Consider the following 9,483-nt stretch of genomic DNA (forward strand, 5'->3'; position numbering starts at 1 on the left):
AATTATCAATTGATGAATATTGGAGCAAAAATGAATTATTGCGAAGCGACATTTTTTGCAAGATAATGACTAGAGATCGCTACAAAGTATTACTGAGAACGTTGCATTTTGCTGATGATCATGAATGTAATTCCGATCGTTTATGGAAAATACGTGAAATAATCAATAGATTACGAAAATCATTTGCAAATGCGTTCTATCCTTATCAAAACTTATGTATAGATGAAAGTCTGCTTTTATATAAAGGCAAGCTATTTTTTAAGAATTTATTCCTGCAAAAAGGAGTAGATTCGGAATAAAATCTTTTGTCCTTTGTGATTGTAAAACGGGATACATACAAGATTTTATTGTCTACAACGGGTCTAATACTATTCACTCGCAATATGCAAACATTGGAAAATCAGGAAATACTGTAATGTCTCTTTTAGAACCCTATTTAAACAAAGGACACACATTATTTGTGGATAATTGGTACACGAGTTCTACGTTATTTAAACTTTTGCATATGAAGACTACAAATGCGTGGTACTGTTAACAAAAGGAGAAAGGGTATGCCAAGAATGATGGAAAAACTAAAAAAAGGACAGGTGTGTTGTCGCTAATGCCGCAACTTATTGGCGATGAAATGGATGGATAAAAAAGAGGTTTTCATGTTATCTACTATGCACTCAGATGAGTTCGTAAGTGTACCAAAACGTTCTAGAAAAGAGGAAATAGTACAAAACCCAGCTTGTAGACATGATTATAATAGTTTCATGGGAGCAGTTGATAATATCGACATGATACTAAGCACAATTAATTTCAATACGTAAAAGTACAAAATGGTACAAAAAATATTTCATGCACATGATAGATATGTGTATATGAAACGCTTATTGTTTATACAAATTGAAGATCGGTGCAACTACAATATATCTATGGCGAAATTTCATTTAAAATTAATTGATCAATTACTTGCAAAATATCAAAAATCAACACAGCGACATTCTTTTAATACAACTTTTAACTCTACTGATGATAATCCTACAAGACTCATAGAAAGACACTTTCTTACTTTGTATACATCCGAAGGAAAAAATAAAGTACGAAGATCCGTTGTTTGCAGTAAAAACAATAGGAAACGTGAATCACGTTATCAGTGCGAAGAATGCAATGTTGGATTGTGTATTTATCCCTGTTTTAAAACTTTTCATACTACAAAAGATTATTAAAAAATAATATGACATAAATACTATTAAAATCATAATTATATTAGTGTTTTATTTCAATAGCGAACTCAAAATAAAGCTAGTACAGGCATTAGGCAACGCAGAAAATGAGATACACAATTTAGCGAACATGGTATTTAGCGAAAATGGTACATTGCAAGCATACATTGGTGGCGAAGTATGGTTCAGTTGCGCCGTCGCGAAAGGCGGCAAAGTATGGTACTGGTGCGCCGTCGCGAAAGGGTTAAATTTGACATTCTAATATTATGTTGCATAGCAACCGCTAAGTTGAACTAAACTTTAACATTTAAACCCGGGACCGAGTCAATTGACTATTAATCTAATGTTTCAAAAAACTTTTTGTAGGCATTATGATCGTCATAATGTAACTACAATGCTTTTCAACGCTTATTATTTCTTGGTGTTGCACGATGAGCAATTAATCAATTCAACGGTTGAAGGCGAGAATTTTCGACCACCGACCTGCAATCCGAGTACTCGATTCCATATTTTTCTGGTCAATTTTTCGCATTGAGATTGTGTATTATTATTATTTAACAACATTGCAAGAATTGTCCAATGATTGATACGAACTTCGAAACTAACTAGAAAGGTAGCCTGCTTCCAACCGTATCTCAACAGGAACAGAGAATATATTAATTCTGTTATTTTCCCTGAATAATTAATTATACATTGAGAACAAATAAATCATTTCGAAAAAATAAGAGCATTACATTGCTATATCTATTTTAGAACTGCTATTTTAAAATTAATATGATTATTGGATAATATGATTATATGCAAATTGGAATAGATTATATGCACTTAGTGTGTTTAGGAGTAATGAAACGACTTTTTCAGTTTTGGACTAAAGGATTTAAAAATTTACGCCTCTCTAAAGATCATCAAAACTACCTTTTTGAAACATTATTATCGTTGAAAACATCCATTCCATATGAATTTTCGCGATTGTTACGCAATTTATATGAAGTGGACAAATGGAAAGCCACAGAATTAATATTATTTTTATTGTATATTGGCCCAGTAATTCTGAAGTCAGTGATGTCTGCAAAATATCATGAACATTTTCTCAATTTAAGTGTAATCATAAGAATTTTATACTATCCTGAATTATATTTTACATTAAATAAATATGCTCATTCATAATCTATTAATTTATTTGATTCATTATTATGAGGCTTTCTATGGTCGACAATATATGTCATATAATATCCATAACTTAACACAGCTAATTAAGTAAAGACTTTTGGATGTTTGGATAAATTTAACTGTTTTTCGTTTGAGAACTATTTAAAAATTTTAAAATTAAAGTGAAAAATTCACCTAAATCTCTTGAACAACTAGTTAATCGAATTAAAGAAAAAATCTATATCCAAATGTACAAGAATTTGATAAATCATATCCAATTATTCATTATTCTAAACTTAAATCTACAATTTCTTTGGTAGATTTTCAAGAATTCACAATTTCTTTTAAAAAACCAAATAATGTATGTTTGTTGAAAGATAATTCAATTTTAATAATAAAGAAAATATTTATGTCAAACAAAATTTTGAATTTTTGTGATCAATTTATTGCAACAGGACCATTGTTTATGAAACCATGTAGCTTAAAAAATTTAAACATTTCTGTAATTAATGATTCTACTACCATTGTTAATGATGTAATAATTCCTTTTTCACAAACACGAGGAAAATATGTTAAATTAACTTATTCTGATCGTGAAAAAAAGTGATAATTCCTCTAATACATCATTCAAATTAATTATATTATATTGTAATAATTTTTAATGATATTAAATATTCTAAATGTTAAATCATAACATAAATATAATCGAAAATTTACATTTATGTATTATTTTTCATATATTTGAAATAATAAAAATTATAATTATTTTTATTTATACACAAATTCAACAACGTACGTTAAACACAAAATATACAAAATATATTTTATTTATTCAAATTTATATACCACTTTTTTATATACTTTCATAGTGGTGTCGCTATTAATATGTGCATCGTTCTCTTTTAGTTCCAGCTTTGAAAGTAAAGTAAGTACGACAGGTTTAAAATTGTTGTTTATATATTTAAAACTATTTTTCGTAAATAACCAATTATATTTTGACTATAGTCTCTATTTAAAATATATATGTAAAATTACCAATAGTTTGATTAATTTTATTTAATAAATCTCGAAAAACTTAAAAATACATTTAGTACATTTAGTACATTTCATAACCTATATCTTTTATTTTGTCTATTTTGATAAAAAATGTTTATAAAAAATTTCATTATTAAAAAAATAATATTACTTGAATTAATTATTATCTTTTATATTAAAATATGCATTATTTTTTATATTGAAATATTAAAACAAATGCAATACTTGAATATTTTTCTTAATGTAAAATAATATATCGTAAGAATGACTTCAGTGGGTACCTTAATTATTACATTATTACATTACATACACACGTTACATTCTGGAAGACGGTGGTCGCTCACGTAAGCTTTAGCGCTGTTAGCGCTTACGTAGTTGATAGTTATGTCACGCAAGGACGATCGCGCTGCTTTCAATATGTATAAGTAATACAAATTTTTCTGCACCTAGAATAATGGCTTATGCGTTGTTCCATTTTGTCATGATAATGTTGTATCTGAAGTCCCTAAAAATTGGCTTCAAAAAAAAGATGGCAATAATTATTTATGTTGGTGGCCACGAACGAATGTGAAGAATGTACTATCTTTAAGGCTTCCAAGTAGTCACCAAGAAACTCTGATTTGACGGTGGCGACAACTATAACTACAGTAGAAATGAGAACCAAATCATTATTGGTCTCTTTTTTTATCTTGCATTGACCGTGTTTAGCAGAACAAGCAGCTTTGCAACTGTTGCGAGATTTTTTGCTGAACGTTCATTAGCGGTTTATGATTTTCCAACATGTTTCTAAACAATCGCCATTTTTTCCAGCATATCATAAATAATCGTTCAGCATAAAAAGCACTAAACACTAAATCAGTATAGGTTATAACAAATTATAATTAGATCATCAAAGTACATAGTTAACATGGAATGCAATAATAATGTTAATGGATGATAATCTAGATATAATAAATATTGTTAATGTAATAATAGAAGAAAACCATGAATTAGAAGATCTTCAGGTACTAATTAGAAGGCGGAATGAAAGATGGCGTAATCAAGATTATTTCGAAATCACGATTTCTCGATATATAGATACACTTTTTATTGAACATTTTAAAATGTTACAACGAACGTTTGAGGTACATATAAATATACATATATCTATCAGGATATACATAATGAACACACACACATACGCACGCACGCACACTTACATCGCTTATTCGCAAAATTAAACATTTTGAACGTAATTATAGCAATTAATGTAGTTGGTCCACTAATTAATGAAGAAGAAAATGCTAATGTAAGCGTAACAAAAAAATTGATGTTCACCATTTAGATGTTAACTAAACCAGAAAGCTTTTTAGCTGCAGGTAATAGATTTGGTTTAGTAAAAAGTAGTGGACATCAAATGTTTAAAAACGTTATAAATCCTTTGGCAATGTTAATGCCTGAATACATAAAATGGCCAAATGCAGCTTAGTGTCAATTATCTAGTAATGTATGTTGTTTAAATGTATATATAATTTTTTTTCTAGTTTAAAAGTAAATAATCCTTTCCAATCACCTGTAATTTTAGATAGTTCAAACTCGATCACATTTCCTGGCGTAATTAGGGCTATAGATGGATGTCATATACCACGCAAGTAGCCAAAAATAAATACTGTTGATTATTATAATAGAAAGGGATTTCATTCTATTATATTGCAGAATAAAAATTATACATTTAAACTTTTTCTATTTTAATTACCTTAGTAATTACAGAATAAAATGCGCAATTAGTAAAATACATATGTATATAATAATTTATTTATATTAGAGATTTGATTATTATATAATAATAAGTAAATGCGTTAAATGTAAAAACAAATTATTTATAGGAGTTATGACCATAGAGGACTATTTATAGATTGTTTTATTGGAATGCCAGGGCATATGCATGACGCTAGGGTTTTCAGTAACAGCCAATTATACTAACATATGACAAATGCAGAAGCATCTTTAATTCAAAATAATTTACATTTAATTGGAGATACATCCTATCCTCTGTTAAGTAATCTAATGACACCATTTAAAGAAAATGGTCATTTGATATGATCTCAGATTTCATACAATACAAAACTAAGTTCAATAAGATCTATTATTGAAGCAGCTTTTGAATTGTTATAAGTTAAGTTTAGAAGATTGAAACATTTAGATATTTCTGATTTTGATTTAGGTAAAAATATGATCGCGGTTGCATGCGTATTACATAATTTTATTATTAATGGTGACAGAATATTTATAGAAGAAGAAAATTATATAGTTAATGCAGATATGGAAGTACCGCTAGATAATATGATAGATACATGATAGATGAAGAAAATCTTAAAGCTACTGAAAAGCGTAGATATATTGTTCAGATATTATAGTTAGTTATAAGTATTTCTTTTTATTTATTTGTTTTATTTAATATATAAAAAATACATATATTATTTTTTTATAGATGCTATATAATAAAAATAAACTTTATAATGTTTTATAATAATCCATCAGTTTTAATTATAGTTTAGTTACTATATACCAAATGACAATTATATTTATTATGTTTTATGCTTTGCATACAAAAATAAAATTTGTTATGCCCGTCTACTCTAAGGTAGAATGGAGAAGGGATTCTGGCTGCTCAAAGGATTAGAACCCACGCACTAAAGAAAACACTCCGTACACTATCGTAAAAGAGTATATTTCGTCGACTACAATTATACAGTGGTTGCGCTTAATGCTTAGACTGACGACGACGCAAGGATCATTGCGACGTCTTTATATATCTAATTTTTTGTAGGTGGGAAAGACGGTGGTCCTGATCGGAGCACGTATTGTTTTTATTGTCGCTTCCGCTTACACAGCATCTTTCTGCCGTATTCTAATTGTCGTCACGTATGCTTATCTTTCTCAATATCCTTATTTACTCGTTCGTGATCCTTTTCTAAACTTTTATATTTAATATTTTTTACTTAATTCCTTCTTCCGTCCTTAATTCTTTCTACGAATTGTTAATATTTTGTCTGATCTGGCCGTGATATCTTTCCCCCTTCGGAAAAAGAAAATTAACTATCGGTGAATTTTCGTCTACTTTTAATTTTTTACAGAATTCTTTTGCGTTAATTTTATAATCGTTTCTTAACCGCTATTCTAGTATAATATCGCAGTATCGTCTATTCTATTACTAGTGTCTGTGCCTAGTCAACAAATTATCTAATTTACATATTGATAATGATTATGAGTTGTTTTCGCTAGATGTAATCTCACTGTTCACTAACATCCCGATCAATTTAGCAATAGAAAGCATATCAAAGAGATGGCAATATATCACAAATAATTGCAACATCCCAGAATCAGAATTTTTAACAGCAATAAACCTAGTCTTAAACTCTACATACTTTGTCTTCAATAACAAATTTTATCAACAAACTTTTGGCACACCAATGGGCTCCCCACTCTCTCCGATCATCGCCGACATAGTCCTACAAGACATAGAGGAGAAAGCATTGACGTTATTGAATTTTACCCCTCCCATTTACTTCAGATACGTGGATGACATATTAATATCGGTACCTCCAAAATTTATTGACGAGACATTGACAATTTTTAATTCTTTCCATAACAGAGTACAGTTCACTGTGGAAAAAAATGACCACAACAAAATTAACTTTTTAGACCTAACACTCATTTTAATTAATAACCATCTAATATTTGACTGGTACCATAAGAACACATTCTCGGGTAGATATCTCAATTTCTATTCCCAACATCCTAACAACCAAAAAAGAGGCACTGTAATAGGCTTAATTGATAGAGTATTCTTATTATCACATCCCATGTTCCATAAAAAGAATATCCAATTTATAATAAAAATTTTACTGGACAACTCCTATCCAACCGATTTTATATTCAAAACAATTAACAACCGTATAAAGTTTTTAATTAACAATAGACCATCCGACAGAAAATTACAAACACCCAATAATAACTCATATTTCACAATTCCATATTTGCACACAGTAACTGATAAAATAAAGAATGCTCTAAAAGATGTCGACATCAGATTAGCCTACTACAGTATAAACAAAAACAACAAATTTATTAAGACACACAAAGATCCTATCCCTAGTCCCATGAAAACAAACGTGGTATACAAAATTAATTGTCTAAATTGCGACGCTTCTTATGTTGGTCAAACGGGCAGAAAGCTGAATACTAGGATAAAAGAACATAAGACCAACATAATGAAGCTCAATAACAACAAATCAGTGATCACTGACCACCGCCTAACATACAATCATGACTTTGACTGGGACAATGCACAAATACTAGACAATGATTACACCCTATTACACAAAAAGACTGATATCTGAAATGTTATACATTAAACGACAAATAAATAGCATAAATCTACAAACAGATATAGAATGTTTGCCAGCTATTTACGATGATATAATAAACAAACTGTCTAAGATCTAATGTCACCTATTTAACTCTTTCCATCTTAAATGTATTTTTCGCCCTTGAGCTCATTACCATCTATACCATCGGCATAACCACACGTTAAACATCAGTTGTCGCGATATATATATCATAGATTCAATAACACACAAACGGAATGCATATCCTGTAAGCTTTTTCTGAGTCACCACCATTATACACAAACTAACGGTAAATTACTTTATTACAAACAGGTATTTATTATACTCATTTTACTAATACAGACTTAACCCCTCAATCTAACTGCATATCTCCCTCGGTCTGGAAACCTCGGAGAATTGCCTCGCGGGATTATTATGCAAGCCGTACAATAAAAGAGCCGAACAAGTTGGATCGTTTTATATATATGTAATTTATACAACTAACATGCGATAAATATGTACAGCGGTTCTAAGGCATTGATCCATTTAATCATGCGAATACGATCACGATTTTTAGTTCACACATGTCTTACGCCTTTATTATGCGATGTTTTCTCATTAATTTCGTTTTTATCTATTTATAATTCATTTATTTAATTTATATATTATGCTGAAGAGGATTCAAAACATGAATCGAAACGTTCAAATCTTTATTATAATTTCCGTCATTCTATAGAATGTTACTAATGTACTTAATGTCAATACAATTGCGACACATTACCTATATAAAAAACTTATAATTTTATATTCACATCTCCTCGCTCCTATTGCCTCTTTCTTACTTACTTATTTATAAATAAATATATATTTTACAAAATGTCCTATGAAACATTCCAAGAATATTTTCAAGACCATTTTTCTCTTGAAGAATATTCATAAAATGTTTATAAGAATGTTTGGTGCGTATATGCAGGATAAATAAAGGATAAAATAAAAATAAATAATATAATATAAATAATAATAAAATAAAAATAAAAAATGTAATATAAATAAGAGTAAAATAAAAATAAAGAATATAATATAAATAAGAATAAAATAAAAATAAAGAATATAATATAAATAATAATAAAATAAAAATAAATAATATAAATAAAATATAAGATAAATTGTTATTATGACATTTTTGTTATTAGTATGCGGGCCCGTTCGTCGTTCTATCCAGTGATACCATTTCTGAGACTCTGCCCGCTGCCAGGCCGATATACGGCTCGTTCTCTGTGTGTGTACAGCAGCGGGTAGAGCTCAGAAATGGCATCACTGTCGAACCTTTCTTAAGGGTCGCGTGTATTACATGTGTGTCGTGTAAAAGAAAAGATAAGAGAATGAGAACCATGTCAAGTTGTAAGTATAAATTTAAATATATTATTCATTTTATTATACATATATTATACATATATTATACATATATATACAATTTCTTTTTCAGCAAATATCAAACAAAAAACAAATCGAGGGAGATGTAAGAGCGGTAGCGTCGTCTACGCTACAAGCACAGAAGACGGCGTCTACGCTGCAAACGAGAGAGACGACATCGACGTTTCAAAAAGGACCACGGCCAAATAAAATAGTTCAAAAGATTAGTTATTTATATAATTACGTACGCATGCGCACGCATGCACGCACGGACGCACGCACACACGCACATTTATATTTTATGTATC

At 29.3% G+C, this 9,483-nt stretch overlaps 1 pseudogene; it reads left to right on the forward strand.

Annotated features, from left to right (window-relative positions):
- The first annotated feature begins 1,338 nt into the window (after positions 1-1,338).
- LOC140671342 (uncharacterized) lies at positions 1,339-5,729 on the forward strand (annotated as a pseudogene).
- The last annotated feature ends 3,754 nt before the right edge of the window (positions 5,730-9,483 follow it).

This window comes from Anoplolepis gracilipes, chromosome 11 (assembly GCF_047496725.1).
Source record: "Anoplolepis gracilipes chromosome 11, ASM4749672v1, whole genome shotgun sequence".
Taxonomy (NCBI): Eukaryota; Metazoa; Arthropoda; class Insecta; order Hymenoptera; family Formicidae; genus Anoplolepis; species Anoplolepis gracilipes.